This window comes from Pogona vitticeps, chromosome 5, assembly GCF_051106095.1.
Source record: "Pogona vitticeps strain Pit_001003342236 chromosome 5, PviZW2.1, whole genome shotgun sequence".
In the NCBI taxonomy this organism is placed as follows: domain Eukaryota; kingdom Metazoa; phylum Chordata; class Lepidosauria; order Squamata; family Agamidae; genus Pogona; species Pogona vitticeps.
Window position 1 is genome coordinate 46,987,158 of NC_135787.1, and position 25,544 is coordinate 47,012,701.

The 25,544-nt window shown below is 43.2% G+C and overlaps 1 protein-coding gene across 2 annotated transcripts in view; it reads left to right on the forward strand.

Moving 5' to 3' along the window:
- Window positions 1–1,104: 1,104 nt before the first annotated feature.
- Window positions 1,105–25,544, forward strand: part of GUCY1A1 (guanylate cyclase 1 soluble subunit alpha 1) — a 57,176-nt gene continuing 32,736 nt past the window's right edge. Inside the window, exon 1 of one of the 2 annotated variants that reach the window (XM_020781391.3) lies at window positions 1,105–1,422. The gene's annotated coding sequence lies outside the window, so the exon portion shown is untranslated. Of the gene's footprint in view, window positions 1,423–1,752; window positions 2,099–25,544 lie in introns of those variants that run through there. The other variant, XM_078394802.1, reaches the window with a different exon arrangement.

The following is a 25,544-nucleotide window of genomic DNA, read 5'->3' on the forward strand; positions in this document are numbered from 1 at the left end:
CGAACTCCCAACTGCTGAGCTATCCAGCCAGCCATTAACAGCCATAATCCTATTATTATTGTTAATGCTGAAAAAGGTGAAAATACAGTTTAATATGTACTACAAATAGAAACCAAACCAGTTTGACTGGTTCTATTTAGAATATATAAACACTTTCTTTTACTTAAAATCTAATAATTGTTCTCCCTCCCCCACCCGCCAAAAATAATTGCCCTCCTTTCAGAACATATAGGGCTATAATCTGTTTATGATAAACACTGAACTGTACATTTAGTCTTGAAAAACGCGAGTTTAGGGTGGCACTGAAAGACAGAATGAAAAGAAAGCTTTCCCCAAGCTCCAGTCAATAAGTAAGTGGTGAATGTACATATTCTATTCATTTGGATATGTGTTCCAATTTCTGTGTTAAAGGCATTTTTGTGTGAGGTAGCATTTCCTTAACATCATTATTCCCCACCACCACCATTTTTGGACTGGAGGAGAGGGCAACGTTCGCAGCAGTAGCCGACGGGTATCTGACCCCGGGGGAAGTCCTACCCACCAGACGCGGGGCGGTGCAGGTTCAGAGACTTCATCGACGCTAAAAAGGGTCTCGTGGCGCCTTAAGGGCGGACAGTTTTTAATTGGGGCGCGCGTTCCTTGAAGTGCAGCCCCCTACGAGCCTGAGCTGATAGTTCTGGAATTGTGGGGGAAGAGCTTTGGGGGCCCACCAAGAAAACATCCGTGTGTGTGTGTGTGTTTGGTACAAGCTTTCGTCGGCTGTAGCTCGCATTATTCGGTGCAACCGTCGGGCGGTTAAAATCCACACAAGCTTTTGTTGCATTGTGTTTACTTTCTTTGGACGCGGGAGCGCAGGAGCCCAGGCGACCGCAAGCTGTGAAATCTTAAACCACCACTCTCACCACCCTGAACCCAATCGAAATATCTGACGGGGATGCTTCTCAGCCCTGCCTGGACCACCGCCGAGAGCCTGACTGTGCCCCGAATACCCCTGAGCTGCCTGGCTCGCCGTCCTCCTCGTGAAGCTTCGCCTGCTCTGCCTCCCCCCCCCCCCCCACCTCGCACTCCCTCGCCCGCTTCTGCTGCTCCGGCTCCGCTTTACACGCCTTTGTGATTGGGCGCGGAAGGAGGCGCCTCCTCACTCGGAGCCAGCGGGCTGGGGAGGGGCCACAAGAAGCGGCTGGAGCCAGCTGTCCAAACGCACGTTTCGAGCATGAGTTAGCTAAGCCTGAGGGGGAGAGAGAGAGAGAGGGTGTGTTTGTCTGTGTGTGTGAGTGAGAGAAAGACCGACTGCCGAGGTGGAAAGGGAGACCAAGGTTTCCTCCAAACCGCGCTCTCCCCCCCCCCCGAGACTTACACCGAAGACTTGTACTGCGACGGGGCGCCGCCAGCCGACGAAGCGAGAAGGGAAAGCGCGTGGCGGTGAGTGGAAGCGAACTCCACACGGAGTCGGCGGCGGAATTGGGGACGAGCTGGGCGGGCGGGCGGGCGGCTTGCTTTGTCTGGGGATGCTTCTGCCCCTGGCGGCGACTACGCCGCGCGTTAGGATGGCTTTGAGGAGACAACTGCGGATGCGACGCTAGACGGGAAAGCGCCCGCGGCTCTTCTTGCCGCCAGGGGCAAACGGGGACCCTGGACAGCGCTAGAAGGAGTGGGAGGGGCCCCGGGTGGCCAGCGCGGAAGGGCCACCAGGGCCTCCCACCCACCCATCCACCGACCCTTCATCCCAGGCCGAAGTGACATTTCGGCCCAGCCGAATCTGGCGGCTTTACCAGTGGGGTCCCCACCCCCTTTTAACCGTCTGTGGTTTCGCCCCAGCTTCTGGGCAAGAGGTTCGCTTCAGGAATCCCTTTCCATTGGGCATGTCCTCCCTGGAGGCGGGAGGGCAGGCGGGCGGCGAGGTGGAAGGGGCTGTTACAAACCTCCCCATTGCCTTCCGAGAAGCCAAGTGAGCGTCCCTCTGCGCGCCTTTCTGCCCGGTGGTTTGGTTTGAACGAGCTTTCCCAGAGAGAAACCCGAGCGGGACGACGTTTGTTAGGCAGGCGGCCGCCTCAGCTCTGCCTTGGCTGTTAGAATTTCAGCCGTGAGTGACTCTCGAGTAAGTCGGACGTTCCCTCCCCCTACCTCCCCGCGCGCGTGCCCGACGCCGCCTCTCCAGAGAATAGAAGCGCCTCGCTTTCTCTTCTTACCTCCCCCCTTCGCCCCCCCCCGTTCTTGCGCCTTTTCTGCTTCCAACGAAGGGCTCCCGGTCTGGAGTAGCCGCCGCCGCCGCCGCCGCGCCCCCGAGGAGCCCCGAGGGCCCCACCTCCTTCCCTTTCTCCCCCCCCCCCCCACTGCCGCCTCAGGCGGTTGGCGCGCGCGTCTCGGACTCCCTCTGCCTGGTTCCCACGCTCTGTCCTCCCGGCCCGGGTTGAGGCTGCAGGGTCAGGACAAGTTCCGGCCTTGCGAGCAACGGCTGCGGGGCAGGTTCGTGGGAAGAGAGGCTCCCAGCCTGCTAAGCGGTTGGCAGGAAGGTTCTGGCCGAGGGGGCCGCCTGGCCTTTCCTCTGGTGGAGGCGAAAGTGGTCAACTTTCCGAGCGACCGCCGTCTCTCTAGCCCTCTCAGAGCGGCCTCCTGGGCTGACTGTGGCGGGGAATTCCGCTGGTGTAGTTTTGCGCCTTTATTGATAATGTGTTCATTTATATTTGCCTGCAAATGGGCTCTCAGAATTCTCCACCCTGTTTGTGAGGAGAGAAAGGGGGATGGGTTCACCATTTCACGGAAGGAGAAGGGTTAATTCTCCGACAGAGATGAAGCTGGCCATTAGTGATCCTGGCATTACGTTTTCCTTTCCACAGAGAGCTTTACGTTTGGATGACAGTTGGGTTGGGCATCAGGCTACCATTTTGCATTCTCTACAGTGTCCTCTAACTAGTGTCATTTTGGGGTACAGTACTGTGTTAATGCAAAGAGGGAGAAAGCAACCCCAGCAAAAATGATGGAAAAATCTTAGCTTTCCTTTGGGGGTGGAAGAGAAGTCTTTAAACATTTCTTTCAGTGCTGTTTGACATTTTTTTTCAGAGAGTTCCTCCAGGGTAGTGATTCCAGATCTTGGGTAACTCAGGTGTTCTTGGACTGCAACGCCCGGGAACCCTGGCCAGCACAGTTAGAGGTAAAGGTTTCTGGGAATTGCAACCCAAGAGCACCTTGGTTACCCAGATTGGTAACCACTTGTCCAGGATGTCTCAAAGATTATGTTTTGGAGATGCCACTATACATGTATTTTGTCTCTGCTGCAGAAGATGCTTGCAATACAGCTCCTTCCTTGTGAACCCTGTAGTATGTATGATAGAGAAAAAGTTTTGTGTTCAGCTCCAGAATTGATGTGAAGTTAGCAGAGCTGGTGAGGCTGGTGATCTTAGGAGGAGGAACACTGGAAGCTGTGAAGCAATAACCATGCTGGTGCCCAAGAAGGCTCTTGCTACTGGGCTCAGCAGTGCTTGGTCACTTCTAGAACCTACCTTGGACAATGGCCTGGGGCAGTGGCTGCTGCTGCTGCTACTTCTCATTGTCACCATTGGTCTGGTGCTACGTAGTGTGCCATCATCTGAAGATAGTCCTTACTACCACTACTCCTGTTGCTGCTCTTAGTGCTGCACTTTCTCCACATATACCTTCTATGTTTCTATGTATGTTTGCTGCTTAGGGGGTATATTATCCTGTTTCCCTTTGCTAGAAGTGTAGTATGAGTGCTGCTGCATGCAAATAGGTGAGCAGGAGTTGTGGTCTCCATGCAATGGGCAGTTACTTCATTTCCTGCCTTAGGCAGCAAGAGAGCTTAGACCACCCAAGGAGCTACCGGTAGTTCTCGGTCAGAATTTGAGCTCAACTTTGCAAAAGAATTGTTTGCCCATGGAAGAGACTTTTATTTTTCTGCCTTATTCTTGGAAATGAGGACAAATTTGTTTGGTGACGATTTTGAGCTGTATTACTGCAGATTATTTGAGGGTGTAATATTTGTTTGCTTTTTTAGCCCTCTCTCTCACGATGCAGCTTCCCTGACTGTCCCCATTCCTGATCTGAAAAAGATCTGTGAGATCTGTGACTGTACAATGGAAGATAGCTTGTTCATACATACTCCTGAGTGAGGAGTAAGGAAGTTAAGCACAAGCTTCCTGACCCTCACCAAGGAGAAGTTTTAAAAAATGGATTCCATTTTTGAAAGAAATTTTATTTGAATTAAATTAATTAAGGGTTGAAAAGGTGTGGCAGAAATTTGCAGATGGTCCTGATTTGCATGCTGTTTTTCCAGTCTTAATGGTGTTCAAGGCTATTCATATTTGCTAGTTTGTTTGTTATATTCTAAACCCAGTTTTTCTTCACTGAATCCAAGCTGCTTTACAAGGTTTCCAAGTTCCTTTTGTCTCAATAAGCTAGACTAGGTTATTACAGATAGTGACTGTCCAAGTTACTCTACTAAGCTTAATGGACGAGAGAGATTTTGAATCCAGATCTCCTTGGATTTATTCTCATATTTCCAATCACTGTATTGTCTGTCTGATAAAACAGTAGGTTAAAAATAACACTAATTAACACAAGCAAATTAAAATTATAATCAGTAGCTAATAGGATGACCAGAGGGAAAAGAATGCAACCAGCAAATCAAAAAATAAACTCTGGGAGGGGGGGAAGCAAAGTGTGCTGCTTAGATACCACCCAGTAGTGCTTATAGCACTCTCTGGGCAGTTTACAATTTTAAAAAATTATATAGGCTACGCACAGCTTGATACTCATTTTGAAAGTTCCTAATGGTGAGTGAAGATGAAAGCAGATCCCATCTAAAATCTCTTCCCCTCTTGGAGATAAGGGAAGGTGATTTGTTACCCTGTTTTTAAAGGAAGAAGAAATCAACAGCTTAGGAAATTCTACTATCTCTATATTGTGAAAGGCTTTGCATTTGGATTTTTGTCATTCAGCGGCTATTGAAAGTGCAAGAGCAGGCCAACCCTAGCACGGATTGTTGGGACAGCTGAGGATGCAGTCCACCTGATGAAAGAGGAGGAAGACTAGCACAAGTTTGCAACAACAACTACAAAACCCTTATCACTCTGACCCCACCATCCCTTTCAACACTTGCCCCCCCAGCATATTGTTGCACAGCATGCATTGTTCTGATTGCACCAAGAAAACTGATTTCAATGTTAGTTGTTCTGGATTTCTGTTTCACATGCTATAAAGAACTGCCTTAATCTCCCCCCCCCCCAAGACCTAAACATGACCTAGGCTAGGGAAATGCTCTTATTTGGCAGGAAATGGCTTGTTTTGAACTTTGTTTTCATATCTCTTCTCAGGGGCTATGTTGAAATCAGAGCTGTGTTCTGTTTAGTAAGAAAAAATGTTATTGAAATATAGTCCAACCAGTTGGTGCATTACGATCTATAAAGTGCTGTGCTCTTTGAGAAGATGTGTTAATGGCACCATTAAAGAAGTTACAGTAGTTACTTTATTGATTGATTGTTGAGCCATTCAATCAGAATTGGAGTGTTCCATCATGTTTATGAAGAATCATTTGTCATTTGAATTCATAGCTTCTGTCAAAAAGAAGAGAAAGCTAAAGACTGTTTAAAGTCAAGAGCCAGAACTTCATTTACTCCTTCAATCATTTCATTCCTGTTGTAACAGTGCAAGCCAAACTCAAAGATATATCAGTTGTAGTAGGTTTAGAATGGACAGTAGCCTCTTGTATTGGCACAGCTGTTCTTGGGCTGGTGCACACAGAGAGACGCACACCCACACCCTGGTGCTGGCTGATGGATGAGATCAGTCAGAAAAGTCCAAAGAGGAGTGAAGAAAGGAAGAAGTGAGGGGAAGAGCTAAGTTATGCCAGATCCAAACCCCTCTAAGCCAACATCCACATGTACTCTGCCAGTCAGGGTTTGGGTAGTCCTTTGCCATTTCCAGTATCACTAGGCTAGGAAGGGTTTGGATTTTACACACTGCCATTTGGCATAGTGTCAGCTCAGCCACTCCTTGACCACCTTGACTAGTTGAGAATGTTAGGCAGTGTGAAAATATACAACTGGCACATTTCTAAATGTTCATTTAATGTGGTCTGTTATTAATTTTCTGACAACTGAATCGTTTCAAGATAATGGCACAAGAGACCAAGGCATTTGTTGTGTTATAAGCATTCTTGGGCCTGCTTTATCAGGTGCATCTGACAAGTAGAATTCAGATCCACAGAGCATTTGGTACAAGGCATTTGATAAATTTGAAGAAACAGGCAGAATCTTTGTGGCTTTTAAGAAAATCTGCTCATGGGTCCATATTTGCCAGCCTTGGCACTGACAGGCACTGTAACGTTCATGGAGAGAACAATGCCTTTCATCTTAAAATATCTGTTTTGTAATGCCAGAACAATGTAGTCAGCTGTAGAGTTGGACTCTTTTCATGACAAATTTTAAAAGAGCACCAAAGTAAAGGGGGGTGTTTAATGTTTAACTACCTTCTTCATTAATGGTGGTTAAAAGTGACTACAAGAACAATTACGTTTATTGCAAGGTTGATTTTTAATACAAATTTGACCAAATGCTTATATGTAGTGAAGCAGCTGCTTGGATTCATAGGAAATGCATTTTTCATTAAATGGGATACACAGGCTAATACGCAGCCTAAAAGAATTAATGATTCAAACATAATATGAGGACTCTACAAAACAACATCACTATCCTTTTAATAGTGCTGAATTAGAATTATCAAGAGCAAATGCTGCAAATGTGAATATCTCACTTTAGAGTTTTGGATATGGAACAGCTCTTCTGTGCTTTTAGTATTTGCCAGGAGAATGTAGAAAATGTAGGCGAATAGGAGAAGTGAGTAGAGCAAACAGATGGTGTTGCCCTATAGCACTGTTCTTAAATTGGTGCCAGCAACTCTCAGAGTTAATAGATACTGGATACATAGCATATTTTTATATAAAATAAATAGTTTTGTGCTTCGAATAGATGTATGAACTAGAATAATATTTTTCCACAGTAAGAAGGAGCAGCAACCTTGTTTATATCCATATTTTATCTATGTCTGTCTCTTTAAACTTGTATTCACTTACAAATCAAATATTTAGGGAAATTTGTTTCCTGCGTGCATTGCCATTGTTGTGGAGCTGCAATTAGGCCATGGGATCAAGCCCTTCTCAATCCTGAGGTGATAGAACAGGCTGCTGGATAAAAGGAGATGCCCCATCAGCTGAACAGATCATTATCTCTAAATAGGAGAGCAGGCAAAAGAACTCTTTCCACCTACAATCTCAGCAGGGAAGGAGGAAAAATAGGAAGATAGAGTTGGGTTACTAAATGATCATTTTATGATGTGTGTGTGTGTGTGTGTGTGTGTGTGTGTGTGTGTGTGTGAGAGAGAGAGAGAGAGAGAGAGAGAGAGAGAGAGAGAAAGTGTGGTTTTATACTTAACATAGAATAACCTAATCTAGTGATATGGCTAACAATTGTGCACTGATGAAAAAAAATCAGTGGCATATAAAGCAATAAAATATAATAGCACTAAGATAATTGCACAATGATAATAATTATTATTATTATTATTTTACGTTTAGGGAGTACCGTATTATTATTATTATTTTGTTATTCAGTGTACTAGGTGTTTAGGGTTCATTCATGAAGTATGCTATGCTTCTTCTATAGCACAGGATTTTAGTGCACTGATATTTAGAGCTGGTAGATACTTTTCATTCCTTTTATTTATCTTGCCCTTTTCGTAAAACCCATGCCTTTGGATGTACAGTAATTTCAACAAAAAACTTGCTAGAGACACGCAGATTATTTATTATTATTTATTATTTATTTTATTTATATCCCACCTATCTGGTCGGATTAGGACCACTCTAGGTGGCTAACAACACAATTTTTACATAATAAAAGCATTAAACAAGATGGGAAAACAATAGGAGAGGGAAAGAAAAGGGCATCAGATGGAACAAACTTTATTGAAGGGCAGCTTACAATATCCTGAAGGGTGTTGCTTGAATTCTCAGTGCTGTGAAACCTCATTTATACATCAGCACCAAACCTGCAAAGAAAAATACTGCATAGGAACCTGGAATGTAAGATCTATGAACCTTGGTAAGATTGATGTGGTCAAACAGGAGATGGCAAGAATAAACATTGACATCCTGGGCGTCAGTGAACTAAAATGGATGTGATAGGGCAAATTCAATTCAGACGATTATCATACAATGGTGCCTCGCTTGACGAGGATAATTTGTTCCGTTGAAATCGCTGTTAAGCGAAATCCTTGTCAAGCGAAATGAAAAAGCCCATTGAAATGCATTGAAAACCAGTTCAGTGCATTCCGATGGACTAAGTACCTCAGCGTCCAGCGAAGATCCTCCATTGGGCGGCCATTTTCGGTGCCTGTAAAGCAAGGAATCCATCCTAAAGCACAAACATGAATTTGACCCAACTCCAGGAGGCAGTGGAAGACAGGAGGGCCTGGTGTGCTCTGGTCCTTGGGGTCATGAAGAGTCAGACATGACTTAACAATTAAACAGCACCAAACCTGCTTTATTGGGATTTGAAATCAATAGGCTTCATAGTTCTTTCACACCTATATGTCAACGCCTGTAATGTGAAGTGGGAATAAGCCTTTTGGTTGTTGTGGATTTTTCAGGCTCTTTGGCAGTGTTCTGAAGGTTGTTCTTCCTAACGTTTCGCCAGTCTCTGTGGCCAGCATCTTCAGAGGACAGCACTCTGTGCTCTGGTGTAGCTTGTTTGGGAGTGGAGTATTTATGGCTGTGAGATAGGCTTTGTCCTATTCGGGAGATGGGTGATTAGTGTGTCTTGTTGTGGGTGTATTGTTGTGATAAGAAGAAGAGATTATCTGTCACTGTGATTGATGGGCATCATTAGCTGGTCTTTTGTGTGTAGTGATCCCTGGTCCTTGTGGCTAGGTAGAGGTCGTTGACCTTTTGCACGCTGTATTTTTCAGAACTGAAAGCCAAGTTTTGTTGATAAGCCTTTTATGTGATCTCCACATAGTACTGTATAGAGAGAGCATTTTGTATCACACAGAATGTGTGCCTCCCACGAGATCCACCCCTTTTTTTTGTGAAATGCTTGGAGCCTGCATACAAATGAATATACATGCATATTTGTATTCCATAAGTACGGATAGATTCTCATGCCTCTGCAGGAAGAGAAACAATCAAAGTAGAGGACTCTATTCCTTAATAAGGAATAGATTACTGTCGTACTGGCTTTACAACTGTAAGTTCTTTTATAGTGGCATGTACACTTGACAAAATGCACCTGTGACCCTATTTGTTATGTATTGCATTCTTCCATCTGGAAACACACACACACACACCTTTTCTTTGTACAAGTATGGAACTCTTTTCTTGGCACACAGTTAGTGGCATTGAAATAAATCTAATAATAATAGCTACACATATCTTTCTGGGGATAGAATTTTAAAAAAGGTTACAGTAGTGCATTAGCAGTTCATTTTGAATTTTTCTGAACTGTTCTGAAATCAACAAGAGTTCCATTCAGTTCCACCAAATTTGGTTTAATGTATATCATAGTAAAGGAGTAGAAGACAGCAGGTGGGCATTAAGGTACCATGAATAGAGTAATAGCCCTGTGAAAAAATGAAGAGAGGTTGCTGCATTTTATCGTGAGCTAACTCTTTAATAGTATCCTGTTCTTTGTCCCACCCATTCAGTTGATTTTGCACATAACAATGAGGTCACATAGGAAGAAGTATATACAACATATTTTCTTCTTGTTGGTGTGGTGTTGTCACTGCAAAAGTCACTATAGCTTTCTCCTGCCTCTCTTCTTGTACTTTTTTTTTTTGTCAGGGTGGAGATCACCAAATTATCCTGATGGCTCTGTGTGATCCCTGGAAAGTCTTGGCCATTTGCTTTTTCTCATTCACAAGAATGGTCTTTCCTGTGAATGGCAAAAACCATTCAGAAACACACAAATACCAGCATGGATATGGACAAGGATCCAGTTTGAACGTCTCCAGAAAGGGACTGGGCAGATCAGACACTAATTTGTGTCAAGCATGGACTGGGTTGGGAGGCCACTGCCCATCCCTATTCAGTAGCAAGAGTGTGTTTATGACATTGATGAACATTTCTGTTTGTTCAGTTGAATAAAAGGGCTTTAAAACATACTTTTCAAATTGTATGAAATGAAGTTCATGGAGAGGTTATTTATGTGTATCTTCATTGCCTCTCTCATGAGTTCAAAGAGGTTAATAGAATTTTAATACATATTCTGCCTCATAGAAAGCTTCCACATATTTGGCCAACAGTGGACAACTTACTAAGCTCTTTTTTGCAGGCATTGTGAATAAAAGGAAATTATCCTTTCCTCTCAAAGGGGGGGGGGCTGAAATCATTATCTCCCCTGACCAAATGCATGTGGAAAGAATGAGGAAAAGGGAGTCACTTTTGAATTTGGTAGGCAAGATAATCCAATTGGAGTTTTTAGACCTGGCTAGCCTGAAGCAATCTTAAAAGAGCTAAGTCTTTGGAAAGTCTTCTTACTTGTGGTGATTGATGCATGTTTATGCCTGCTCACCACCTGCTCCATCCTCACTCAAGCTGTGTATTTGTAAATTAAATAACCTTTAAAAAGCAGCACAGCGCTGCAATTTTTTTTCTTTTAGAAGGTAGCTGACTCTAAAATGCTGTTCCTGGTATATCAAGTGCATGGACACCAGGGGAATATAGAACAATGTTATATCATATTAAAACACAAATGTCATCAACCAGAAAACACATACACACACCTGTACTCTGTGGAACACAATGATAACATTTCATGCATGACAAAGGGCTGTTCTATTATTCCAAAAGTTGTTTATTTACAAACTAGTTGGTTAATACATTCATTGAACCACTAGGATATTTGTTTATATTTAGCTTATTCCATAGGCACAGTTGGGATTGATTTTTGAACCAACAAACTGACAGTTTCGACCACCTATTGGGAAATGCTCCACAAAAATAGAAGGTTTGTTTTTGTAGTTGATTTTATTTAACATTTTAGCTGCTACAGAAAAACCTTGGACTTAGTACGAAGTAAAAAAGTAGAAAGATTTAGCGGAGAAAGTAATAAAACTCTTCATGCATACTATAGACTGGGTTGCATATTTTCTTAGAGATTGGTTAGACAAGTTCATATATTATATAGCTGCTTTTCCTGATGCTTTGGGATCTGCTCTGTAAACCTATAAAAATCATTTTGGCCGCCTGTTTAGCTGAGCTTAGATCAACAGGAAAATGCTGGGTTATATGTTTTAAAAATTGTAAATGAGTTTGCTTAGTTGCTAGACCTCTCAAGAAAAGATGAAGCTGTTTTTGTTTTTGTTTTTTTAGAGCTTTCCACTGATGCTTATAATCACTGACCCAGTTCTAAATCAAGCCGATGGGATTTTGCAGTCTCTAGTGACTGCAGTGCTGTCTTATGCAGTTAGTTTTGCTTGACAGACAAATGTAAACATTTGAGTCACAAGACTTGACTTAAAATACTGGGATTTTAAAAAGACATCAGAAATTTCATTTGCATACAGAAAGTATAGATACACTACTAATGGGAAAGAAAGCTAGAGGTAAATCAGACTGCAATGCTTTTCTATTTTAAAGTGTCATGATGATATCCTTATGAAAACATGCCTTTTACAGTATTATAACATCTTACAAGAAAATATGTTATAGTATTAACATCTTCTAATGATATTTTTCCTGATATTTTTCTTGACATTTTAATTGGCTCCCATAGTTTATGCACTAGTTCGTTTGATGTTTTGCAATGTGTAAGAGAGAAATAGATATGCTGACCTAGATGGAACAGAGCTTTCAAGAAACTAATGGGTCCTAATTGCCCATTCAAGAACAAGCCGTTGAACCCACCTAGCTCATATATTATATTATTACTACGAAAATTCCTTCTTCTCCTCAAGCTACTGTGAGGATTGCAGCTGAATTGAAAGAGGAGAGTAACTAGGGAGGTTTTGGTGACTGGCACATGACATCATCATCTGCAATAAATCAGCAGTGCAAGGCCTGCCTCCATTGATAAATTAGTCATTTATAAGCTATCGTTAGGATAGAATACGGAGAGTCAGAATGGTTTTCTATAGGCGAAGATGTCAGATAAGGTTATGTTTTATCCCCTTCTCTGTTCAGTTTGCATGCAGAATACATAGATTCCTATAAAGGAGGAGCGAACATTGGTGGAAGAAAAATTAATAATTTAAGATATGTAGATGACAGCATCCTACTGGCAAGAAAGCAACAATGATTTCAAAGAATTGTTAGTGAAGGGGAAAGAAGAAAGTGCCAAAGCAATACTGCTATTGAACATCAGGAGGTCAAAAATCATGCCTACAGAAATGCTATACAACTTTAGTGTTGACGGTGAAGAAACTGAATTAGAGACTTTGTGTACAGGTACCTTGGTTCAACCATCAATCAAAATGCAGCCAAGGAGATTGAGTCTTGGAAGAGCAGCAATGAAGGAATTAAAAAAAGATAATGAAGTCTATGGATGTGTCATGAGAGATGAAAACCAAGATTATCTACACTCTTATATTTTCAGTCACCATGTATGGGTATGAAAGCTGGACAGTAAAGAAAGCTGACAGGACAAAAACTGATTAATTTGAAGTGTGCTGGAGAAAAGCTATGTGGATATCCTGGATTGCTAGAAAAACAAACAAGTGGATCCTAGATCAAATTGAGACTGAACTATAAGAACATAAGAAGAGCCCTGCTGGATCAGGCCAAAGGGCCATCTAGTCCTGTATCTCACGGTGGCCCCACCAGATGCCTCTGGGAGCACATGAGACAACTAGATACCTGTCTCCTGATACCCCTCCCCTGCACCTGGCATTTGGAGATACCTTCCTTTGAAGACTGGAGAATATACATTCCCATCATGGCTTGTAACCTGCAATGAACTTTTTTTCCAGAAATCTGTCCAATTCCCTTTTAGAGGCATCTAGGCCAGATGCCATCACCACATCCTGTGGCAAGGAGTTCGATAGATTAACAATATGCTGGGTAAAGAAATATATTCTTTTGTCTGTTCGCACTCTCCCAACACTCTATCTATCTATCTATCTATCTATCTATCTATCTATCTATCTATCTATCTATCTATCTATCTATCTATCTATCTATCTATCTATCTATCTATCTATCTATCTATCTATCTATCTATCTATCTATCTATCTATCTATCTATCTATCTATCTATCTATCTATCTATCTATCTATCTATCTATCTATCTAATTTATACCCCACCTATCTGGTTGGTGAGGACCACTCTAGCCGGCTCTTTGAGTGGATGTCCCCTGGTTCTGGTATTGCGTGAGAGGAAAAAGAGCTTCTCTCTATCCACTTTATCCATCCCCTGCATAATTTTATACGTCTCAGTCATGTCTCCTCTCAGGTGCCTCTTCTCTAGACTAAAGAGCCCCAAACATTATAGCCTTTCCTCATAAGGGAGGTGCCCCAGCCCAGTCATCATTTCAGTTTCTCTTCTGCACCTTCTCCAGTTCCACTGTGTCTTTTTTGGGGTGCGGTGACCAGAACTGTATGCAGTACTCCCGTGTTTTGTACAATGGTATTATAATGTTGGCTGTTTTATTTTCAGTCACCTTTTTCATGATACCTAACATGGAATTGGCCTTCTTCACTGCCACCACAGGGGACATGTTGGCGCTGTGGGCTAAACCGCAGAAGCCTGTGCTGCAGGGTCAGAAGACCAGCAGTCGTAAGATCGAATCCACGCGACGGAGTGAGCTCCCGTTGCTTTGTCCCAGCTCCCGCCAACCTAGCGGTTCGAAAGCATGCAAATGCAAGTAGATCAATAGGTACCACCTCGGTGGGAAGGTAACAGCGTTCCGTGTCTAAGTTGCACTGGCCATGTGACCACGGAAGATTGTCTTCGGACAAACGCTGGCTCTATGGCTTGGAAACAGGGATGAGCACCGCCCCCTAGAGTCGAACACGACGACAAAAATTGTGAAGGGGAACCTTTACCTTTACCTTTACTGCCACCAGACACTGGGTTGAACTTTCATTGAGCTGTTCACCAGCAAACCAAGATCTCTTTTGTGATGTGTCATGGACAGCTTGGAACCCATTAACTGATAACTAAAGTTTTGATTTTTTTGCCCCAATGTGCATTTCTTTACATTTTCCTATATTGAAATGCATTTGCCATTTTGCCACCAATTTTCGCAATTTGGAGAGATCTGAAGCTCTACACAACCCCTTCTGGTCTTCATCACCCAGAAGTGTTTTGTCTCATCTGAAAACTTGGGCACCTCACTGGAGCACGCTTTGTTTATCCCTGTCTCCTGGACTATCTCTGGAGGCAAAAATATTGAAACTGAAGCTGTCCAACTTTGAGCACATCATGAGAAGGCAGGATTCTCTGAAAATACAATAATGCTTGGAAATGTGGAAGGCAGCAGAAAAGAGGAAGACCAAATATGAGATGAATTGAGTCCTTAGAGGACGCCACAGGCTTGAGTTTGCAAGAGCTGAATAGGACTGTTGAGGGCAAGACAATTGATGCAAGACTGGGCACACAAAGGGCAATCTGGCAGAGGAGGGAACTAATTATTGAACTGCCGTTTCATATTCACCAGTAGGATTCTGGTCATTGTTAAGTAATCTTCAAGAAGGGAAAAATCACTGAAAAACAAAATGATAATATGTGTCTATGTGTATGTAGTAAATAGACACATTTGGACTCCAGGGACAGCTATGCAAGAGTTAATCCATGTGCTGAATCAAAAGTACACTGATTACTTTGTGGCTTAGTCATAGCAAATAGTAATTAAATAATCTCTTTCCAAGCCAAAGGCTTTCATTGACTACAGCTGATTAATGTAGTTAATATTATGCCCTTAAGAAGAGGAAGGAGTTGCTGTAAATGCACACTTATTTCACCATCAAACCTGTCTAGTATAATAGTTTCATTCGATAATAACTTTTTTTTTTTTACAAACCTTGATTCTAAATATTTTGAAGTGCTAAAGAAGCTGATTGGACCTATATAAGATGAGGGAGAATTTAGACAGCAGCTTTATAGTTCTATCAGTACTACTGTACTTAAAACTTCCAATATATGAAGATTGTAAAGAGAGAAAAGGGAGCAGAGATGGGCAAAGGTTGATAAGATCTGTACTCACTCTGAGAACAATGGGTTCTATATTTTTGAAATCTTCAGTAAAACAAATAGGAGATAGCACAGTGTGAACAGAGCAGATTGGATATACCCCCGTACATGACAGTACAGTATTTATGTAATTCACTGTTACTTACTATAAGCACATAGTGTTACAGACGTTTTTTGAAAACGTCTGTAATACATATTAGGGTGGGTGAATAAACAGCATAACATGCATGTGGTTGGTTGGGTCGAAAGAGTGGAGAAGGAAGGTCCTGTGGACTCAGTGCTTCCTACAGAAGTATTTTGAAAACAAGGAACGTACTGTAGTTCTTCTTGAGCCCTGAAAACTATTGAAGCTTTAGGGCAGAAAAAATGTACTATGGAACTAAAAGAACTGTTGTCATTGATATTGTTCCTTTCTTTTTGGTAAAGGCATTTATTTAGAAGGGAGGGGATTTCTTTTGATCTGGTAAATCTTCTTCCCTGCTGTGGCACAAACATTAACCCTGCTTTAACAAAAGCTACAGATTTATTCTCTGCCTGGTAAAGGGTGACATATACTTCTCTGCAGAGACAAAATGTCTCATAAAAAGCTGATATACCACTGACTCATCAAGCCTTCTAGTGCCTGTGCTAGGGGTGGCCTAGCAGGTACCTTTGGATTCCAACTCCATTCCTTCCACCCAACATGGGCAGGGGTCAGAAATAATGGGAATTTTAGTTAGGATTGGGCATACCATGTGGCAGACTTCCGCAGCATGGTGTTTGATGGCAGAACCATGTAGTGCTTGTACCTGAACTACTAAGCTGGTTTGATGTCCTCAGAAGAAGGCCATGCTAGCCCTCTTCCAGTGTTGAAGCAAGACACCATTAACCTCCAAATCTAAAAAGGGACAGGAATGCCATATTGTCATCTGTGTCAGGTGACAAAGTATCCTGGGCTGACCTTGTCAGTAGTCTGGGAATCTAGAGCAGGATGCATTTTTTGAAAATCTGCTTGGATTGATATTTTGCTGTCAGCACCTTTTTGGTCTCTTGTTCTGATTGGAGTGATACTGTAATGCTTTTATTTGTTTTATTTGTTTTCACTGAGAGGCCCAGTTTAAGTTAAAAGGTGGACTGTTAGATCCTTGACTGACTGATTAAGAACATAGTAGAAGGCACTCTCAGGGTCCCAGGCCATGTAAGGCAGGGGTGTCCAACCTTTCACCTTCCCTGGGCCACATTAGAAGATGAAAATTTGGTTTGGGACACACATACATTTGGTTAGGGCCGCATGGGGGGCAGCCATAGCCGTCCTCCGCAGCCCCGCTCCAAGCGCGCTTACCGGCAGCTGCGATCTCAGACAGCAGAGGCTGCCAGCTTCGACGCCGGCAGCTTTATGGGCCGGGAGGGGGTCCACCTATTGACAGGGACGGCGCAATGCAGTCACGCAGCCCCCCTGTCCCCTCCCCTCCCACTCCTTCCTTCCTTCCCTCTCTCCCCATGTACTGTTGTGACGTGCCCTGACCACATTCCGGCCGCAAGCGCCGTCAGTGTAACTTGAAACTTTGGAATTTCTTTAAAAATAAAAAAATTGCACTGGGCCGCATTACGAGCTGACCTGGGCCGCATGCGGCCCTCGGGCCGCAGGTTGGACAAGCCTGATGTAAGGTGTCAAAAGAGCAATACAAGCGCCTTCAGTGCAGCCTGGAAACTAGTTGACAACAAGTAACAAACATTTGTGTATGCCTCCTGATGTGAGTCAAGAGCCTGGGTGTGGATTATAAATGAATACTCATTTGCCTCCTTTGGTAGGTGGAATACTACATCTGCTTCTGTTCTGACGGGTTCATCTCTAGAATCAAGGCATTGGCCTTATTGCAATTTAATTATTCCCAAGTGATCTAAATGTGAAACTAAAGTATCATGGGTGATCTAAGCAATGTTCATTTTTAATGAATAATGGCTGTGCGGGCTTTGGGTTAGTTTTAAGTGGTGGCCCTGGCAGAGGTGTGGTAAGTCTTCCCCCATGCTGTTTTGTCACCTTATGCTTACACTTGCAGTTTTGTTGCTGATTGCATCCTCTTTGTGGCTACGCCAAGTGAATTCAGAGCTCCCCAAGGCTGCTTTGAACATGAAAATATGGGAGATTTAATCAAAGGCCTGCTACAATTATGTGTAGACTGGAGTATTTTCCCCTTCAGTCTGCTTTCTGACTTCACCGGTATATAGGTCAGCTTTGGATATTTACACGAGAATGAATATCTCACATTGTTAATAGGACAGAAGTATTATGTATAATACCAGCTTTGTTACTGCATAAGATTGAACTGCTAAAATGAGAGAAGCCTTTAAAATGGTATGTGCAGGTTTGCAAACCCAACAGTTGCAATTTGTCACATAGTATGTTCCCTAATTAACTAGTCTCCGTACATTAAAAGTCAAATATTCCGGGCATAACATGTATGCCTCTCTCTCTCTCTCTCTCTCTCTCTCTCTCTCTCTCTCTCTCTGTGTGTGTGTGTGTGTGTGTGTGTGCGTGTGTGTGCTGTATTTGTATAATTTAACACCTTAATTTCACATCAGGAGCAACTTGAAGTCAATGGAAAATATCCATTATCTTAAGTGTAATATTAACAGCTCTTCTTGGACCCCAAACACTACATTTGTTATGTTGTCTTTTTGTGAATGTGTTATCTTGCTTTGGAATCTGCTTCTGTACTCAGTTTGATGCATTGCTCACCATGCAGGATTTAATTCCCTGCTATAAACATGCTTTAAAACTCTGTGTCCAATGTGCAGTGGGGGCCAATGTTTAAAATAGTTTGTAGTAATACCATTTTTGTGAAGCACTGACTCCTCCATTGCCCCTGGCTATTTTTGTGGAAAATTGGGTGATTTATTTCATTGAAAATTCTCTCATAGGAAGAAAGGTTTTAAATTGATCATATTCTGGCTCAAACTACAAAAAATAAACATCAGGGCTCAGAGAGGCTCCATCAGTATGGTATGTCATTTATCTTAGAATTTCTCTCTCTCTTTCCTTTTCTGCTGTACTGTCTCCACTTGTGCTTCTCTCCAGGAAAAAGTACAAACTTCAGAAGTAATAACTAAGTAGAGCCAGGAGTAGCCATTATTTTCTCTTTTTTAAATCTCTGGTGTCTGGTTTGTTCCATTTGGATTCTAATTTCATAAAGACTAGAATCTGCAGAGGCAGGAATACATTCTCCCTTTTCTTATAGAGCTGAGCAATGTCAGGCTGTTAATGCAGATTAAGTTACTGGATCATCTCCCCTGTGGTTTTGTGCTACCTTTCCCCACTGGCTTGCTTTTTAGGCCTGCATCAGTATCTTGGGTAAAAAAATAAATGGACAGACAGTGAAGTAGCCTTGATTCAGGTGCCTAGTGTGATTTGTAAAATGAAATAAAGGTGCTGTACAGCCCAGGTCTGGCAGTGTATTTGGACATCATTTTACAAATACTTGAGTCAGTGGGCACAAATTATGTATCCCTCCCCAAATAGCCTGTAGTCTTTATTTTTCAGTATTAATAAAACTGGCTTGCCATTTTGGGGGCTAAAATTCTCAAAACAAGAAGCAAAATATGCACTAAATTATCAAATCACTACTAAATAATGCACTTAATACTCTAACACAGATACCAAAAAGTGACAGTTTTGACAAGTGAGTTTCTCCCCCCCCCCCCCCGTTTTCCCACCTTGTAAAGTCCATTCACTGGAGCCTCCTTTCTATCTGAGACTTTTTCCCTGCTTAAAAAATACCTGTAGTGGGCCAGAAACTGGTTAAATTGAGAGTTTATAGCCTTGTCTTGATTCCTGAAAACCTGTCGTCAAATAATAGTCCTCAGACAGTTATAATCATGTTTGCCCAGACTCCAGATTCTAAAAATTAATTTTCTTCCTAATATGTAATTAAATAAGTAGCTCCAGAACATGCTTCACTTGACATTACAAAAATAATGAGTAAGCATGACAGAATAGTAAAATCTAGAGGAGGATTTGTGTTTGAATTTTGCAGAAAAGTTAACCTTGGATTTGATCAATGTTCAAACAACAATTTTTAAATATATTTTGTTCAAAAATCCCCGATTATTTGAACAGTCAGAATGACAATATGTCTCAAAGAGTTCTCCATTCTCGTGTCTTCTTTTACTATAATGGGGTGTTTTGTCCTTTGTTTAGAATGACTCTGTCTCATGATGTCCTGTTAACTTTTGAACTGGAGAAATTGGAGAAATCATGATTCAGTGGAGGCCTCAGTACAGTCCTGAAACAGAAAAGGCCTAGGGCTTGAAAACAATGTTTCTTATTTAGGGACCTGTAGTTTTATTTTAAAAATAAGCACAATAGTATGAATTAAGAGCACAAAGATGCAAAAGCTGGTTTAGCTGTTACAGAAACAGTCAGATTGGACATGCCTAGAGGGAAGCACATGCCCTTACCTTTCTCTTGTTACTTCCTTCATGTGATTACTGCTGATTCTGAAGAGAAATTCCTACTTGCATGTTCGATCTTCTTGTAAGAAACAGCATTGGAAAACCTGGGTTCATTCTGACCTAAATGAGAGCAAGACTGTCTCTTTAAAACCTCTGTGAAAATCTCATGATAAGTAGCAGGGCTGGACACCTCCCCCCTCCTTCATGTTCAAAATGTTGAATTCTAGAATATCTGAAGGAGTATAAAGGAGTAGAAAATACAGCCGTGACATGTATAGTTCTTGTGTGTTCATTATTTTTGAGTCATTTCTCTCCGGTGGGTTAAGACATGGAGCCAGGAAGTTTTGTTTTGTTTGACTACAGTTTCCAGAATCCATGAGCCAGCAGGGTTACTTGCTTGCAAAATATTAATTCAGGGCCTCTTGTGTTACTTGAAGCTACTGTATTGGTATACTACATACCTCTCTTTCATAGTTTTGTTAACTTGTTGCACCGTGTTTACAAATTATTTTTTTCTTTGGGTGTTTTCTGATGTGACAGTGTAAGAATGTCTTTCCTTAATAATGCTCGAAGAGCTATTCTATTAGCCTTGGTCAGTAACTTTGTTTTTCTTCATAGCAACTGCTTTTCCTACAGAGGGGTAAAAAAATCTTGATTATCCAACAGTGCTAATGCTTCAGATCATGTATTCTCCTTTGAAAATATTTCACATGTACTTTCGATGTAAGCTGTTAAATAGGTACAGAGGATCTGATTCTGTAGATCTGCCAGCATGTAGATTCTGCAGAGATGTAGAAAAACGGAAAGTTAATTAATGTTGCTGTTACATACAGCACTGATGTTACCTGTCTGTCATGGGTTTGGAGGGAAAGTTCCATCCTATGGGGAGTGGAAGGCGGGACATCAGGAGGAGGGGCTGTACTGTATATATATGTGATGCGTGTGTGGAGAAGTTTAGACGCTGGGATGTGACGAAGCAGCAGCTGGGAAGAAGAAGCTGGTGTGGGAGTCTGTGTGTCAGACAGGGTACTACTGTGTGTCAGTACCAACCTGATAGGTTCAGGTGTCTGAATGGTTAGCCAGAACTGATAGGTTCAGGGTCTGTGCTTCAAGTTAAGGGTTCTGTGTGAACCAAACTGTGTGTATGTATGAGTGAAACTAAGCCACGTTACTATATCTTATTCACCTGATCATTTTATTTTCCCTGTGTGTTGTATTTAAATAAACCTTATTCTTTTATTTGTTGAAAATCCATCCCTGGTCTGTGTGACTTCTTATAGGGAATGGTTGGTGGCAGCTTAGTTAACGTGTGGCATATCCCAGTAGGTCTGGGTTTGTCACATTGATTGGTGTCCAGCGTGTGGGATACGACTGGTCCAGTTGTCCAGTGGTACAGCAAAGCCTTGGCAAGTGTGCCCAGAGCAAGGGGGGTCTAGTCAGGGACAATCTGAGAGCGCGTAGGTAATCTTCTAGGTGTGCCTCACGGGGGGGTGCACTAGTAGAAGAACGTGTAACCTCAGATTGGGGGCTAGATTAGGGAGCTCTGAGGCAGCCTGTTTTTGGCGGGAAAAAAGCTGAGGCAAAACTGTAAAGTAACAGTGATCTAGCCTGCCTGCTGAGAGGCCCAGCAGAGGGGGGTAGACTCTAGCTCGCAACTGTTGCAAGTAGTGCTGAAGGACAGCAGCAATCTATAGAGAAAGCTGCTTCTGAGGCAAAAGAAAAAAAAAGTGGTCATTTTATTTTGAGGCTTGACTTTTTAAAGCAGCCTGTTCTGAGGGGGGATTATGCCCTTGACTCGAAGCCAAATGGCAGAAATGGGTGAAGTGAAAGACCCCCAGGTTGACCAAGGGTCTGAGGATGAATTTGGCTCAGTGCAAGGTGACAGCACGGGAGAACAGAACCCAGAACTCAGAAAATTGCTCATAGCCCAACAGCATGAACTGAGGATGAGGCAATTTGAAGTGGAGGAAAGATTAGAGAGAGAAAGAAGGGAGGAAAGGGAAAGGCAATTTGAAATGGAGGAAAGGGAAAGAGAGAAACAAAGGCAATTTGAATTAGAGAGAGAGAAAATTGCTCTGGAAAAAGAAAGGATGGCGTTTGAATTAAGAAAATTGGAAATGATGAACCAGAACAATAATAACAATAGGGATTCTAAGGGAGGCCAATTGTCTAAGGCTGACCTGAAGAAATTCCCTGTGTACCACAAGGGAGATTGTCCTGAGGTGTTCTTTTCCTTAGTGGAAAGAGCGTTTGTGGACTTCTCAGTGAGGGAAACTGAGAAGATGACCATCATGCGATCTTTAATCAGTGGTAGCCTGGCTGAGGTTTATTCAGAGATGCCACAGGAACTGATGAGAGATTTTGCAGAGTTTAAAAAACTGGTGTTTGCAAGACATGGGATAAATGCGGAACAGCTGAGGCAAAGATTCAGGTCCCTCACAAAGAAACCAGAGCAGACTTTTACCCAAGTGGGGGCTCAATTGGTGAGGCTGCTAGAGAAATGGCTATCTCAGGAGGGGACAGAGACCTTTCAGCAGCTTAAAGATTTGATAGCGCTGGAACAGTTCTATTCAGTCCTGCATGGGGAACTGAAATTCCAGGTGAGGGAAAGGAAACCGAAATCTGTGGCAGAAGCAGCCGAGATCGCAGATTTTATTTATCAAATCAGAAAGCCCTTAGGTGAGGAGAAATCTGTAGGAAAACCCAAAGAAACCTACAGCAAGTACTCTCAGGGACCAGGGAAAAGCCAGCAAGGGGGAGGGGCCCATGGTGAAGGGAAGCCCTCAGACATGAAACCAAGACCTCAGATTTTGGAGGGAAAACCAAAACAAGATGAGAGAGAATCAAAATACACCAGAAAATGTTATTTCTGTCAGGGAAAGGGTCATCTAATCTCAGAGTGTGAGAAATTAAAGCAGCTAAAAGGAATTGTGCCTCAGGATTCGAGTGGGACCAAGCCAAAAGCTGTGTTCTGTGTCCAGAAAGAGCAAGGCTCATTGTCACTGAGGGAGCCTGTTGCCATGGCTACTCAATCTGGAACAGCTACATCTGCTGATCAGGCTGAGGAAAATGGTCCTCTTGTAGAGGTCAGGCGCTGCCTACTGGTGAGAACAGATTCTCAGTTGTTTGAGACAGCAGGGGTGGACGTAGGAATACTTGACCGTCAGTATCGGGGGCTGCGGGACACTTGTTCTCAGGTGACCCTGTGCCATCCAGATATTATTCCTAGGGAATATGTGATCCCAAATGAGAGCATGAAGGTGGCAGGGATTGAGGGGCAGGTAATCTCACTGCCAGTAGCGGAGGTACCTGTGAACTTTCAAGGCTGGAGGGGAGTTTGGCGGCTAGCAATTTCATCGACTCTGCCAGCAGCCGTGCTCGTGGGAAATGACCTGGCTGAACATGTGAAACGGGTGCTAGTGATTACACGTTCACAAGCCACCACGGGGACAGTTCAGGGGGGTAATGATGAGCCAGAGACGGAAGCAGGTGGGAGGAGTTCAGAAGCTGTGGTGGAAACCTTAACCACAGACAGCAGATTTGGACAGGAGCAAAAGGCAGACGCCACTCTCCAAAAGTGTTTTGAACAGGTGACTGACGCCCAGCTAACACCTGAAACCCCAGTGAGATTTCTGGAGAAAAAGGGGATTTTATATAGAGAGACCCTGAGGAATATCTCAAAAGGGGGAGATGGGATCCGAAGTCAGCTAGTGGTACCTGAAAAGTATCGCCCCATGATCTTACAAAGGGGGCACTCTGACATGTTTGCTGCACACTTAGGGGTGAACAAAACACAGCAGAGAATCACACAGAATTTTTACTGGCCTGACATAGGGAAGCAGATCAGGGAGTTCTGTAAACAATGTGATGTGTGTCAAAGGCAGGGGAATAACCGCGACAGGACCAAAGCAAAGTTGTGCCCTTTGCCTGTGATTGACACTCCGTTCAAATGCATAGGGGTGGATATTGTGGACCATGCCACGCGGTACCCTGAAGCCATACCCTTGACTAACATTGAAACTAACACAGTGGCAGATGCCTTGGTGGGGTATATGTCCAGGATGGGATTTGCCTCAGAGATAATCACAGATTTGGGCGCATCATTCACATCGAAGCTCATGAAACGGTTATGGCAAATCTGTGGAGTTAAGCACAAGGAAACCACTGCCTATCATCCTGAAAGTAATGGGTTAACTGAGAAGTTCAATGGGACTCTAATGCGCATGATTAGGGCTTACTTGGCAGAGAATCCAAACAATTGGGACCAGAAACTGCAATCCCTTTTGTTTGCTTACCGATCAGTGCCACAAGCCAGTACCGGGTTCAGTCCATTTGAACTTTTATTTGGGGGAAGGGTGAAAGGGCCCCTTGATTTGATCAAACAAAATTGGGAGCAGATCACCCAGGATGACCCACCGGACGTTGTGACATACATAGACTCTTTAAGGAAGGACCTAAAGAGAAACCTAGAGCTAGCAGCAGAGACCCTGCAAGCTCAAAAGGTCAGAAAGAAAGCTTGGGATGACCAGGAAGGCAGGGAGAGGCACTTTGACCCAGGGGAGGAAGTGCTTTGGCCTAGGCTCTGCAAAGAGAACAAACTGCAGCTGGGTAGCCCAGAAGCAAAATATTTGGGTCACAAGGTAGGGGGAGGAGTGATAAAACCCCTGGAGGCCAAAATAGAAGCAGTTCGTGATTGGCCCAGACCCAACACCAAGAAAAAGGTCAAATCATTTCTTGGGTTGGTGGGCTACTACAGAAAGTTCATCCCGAGGTTTAGCGAGATTGCGGCTCCGCTGACCGATCTGACGAGGAAGAAGGCTGATGACCGCATCCCGTGGACCAGCGACTGTGAGGAGGCGTTCCAGAGGTTGAAGCAGGCGCTCATCAACTATCCAGTGCTGCGGGCTCCAGACTTCGACCGGGAGTTCATCATCTACACCGATGCGTCTAACAGCGGGGTAGGAGCAGTTCTGTGCCAGGAGGATGAAAATGGTGACCAGCATCCAGTGTCCTACCTGAGTAGGAAACTTCAAAAAGGTGAGAGACATTTGGCAACCGTGGAGAAGGAGTGTTTGGCCATAGTCTACGCGATCCAGAAGGCCAAGCCTTACATCTGGGGAAGACATTTTGTTCTGTGCACTGACCATTCACCACTGCAATGGTTAAAGACAATGAAAACCCACAATAGCAAACTTATGAGGTGGGCTTTAAATCTACAGGACTATGACTTTGAAGTGAAGGTGGTCAGAGGGTCAGTGAACTGTGTTGCTGACGCCTTGTCAAGAAGACCTGAAGATTGAAGACGGCGAAAGAAACATGGACTATGTATATATATTGATAACAAAAAGTTAAATGTACCTGTTTTTTGAATTTGGTTTGTATGAATAAAGGTAAATTGATGTAATGTATATGGTAAATGTTTAAATGCCTAATTGATATGGTTAACTTAGAATGTAAGTATAAGTAAGTATGGTATTGTGTGTTATTATATAACTGTTTTGTGTGTTTTATCCAGGTTGTTTTTTGGGAAAAAGCACCTTAGCTTTCCCCCTACAAAACAACTTATAAAGAGGGGAGGTGTTACATACAGCACTGATGTTACCTGTCTGTCATGGGTTTGGAGGGAAAGTTCCATCCTATGGGGAGTGGAAGGCGGGACATCAGGAGGAGGGGCTGTACTGTATATATATGTGATGCGTGTGTGGAGAAGTTTAGACGCTGGGATGTGACGAAGCAGCAGCTGGGAAGAAGAAGCTGGTGTGGGAGTCTGTGTGTCAGACAGGGTACTACTGTGTGTCAGTACCAACCTGATAGGTTCAGGTGTCTGAATGGTTAGCCAGAACTGATAGGTTCAGGGTCTGTGCTTCAAGTTAAGGGTTCTGTGTGAACCAAACTGTGTGTATGTATGAGTG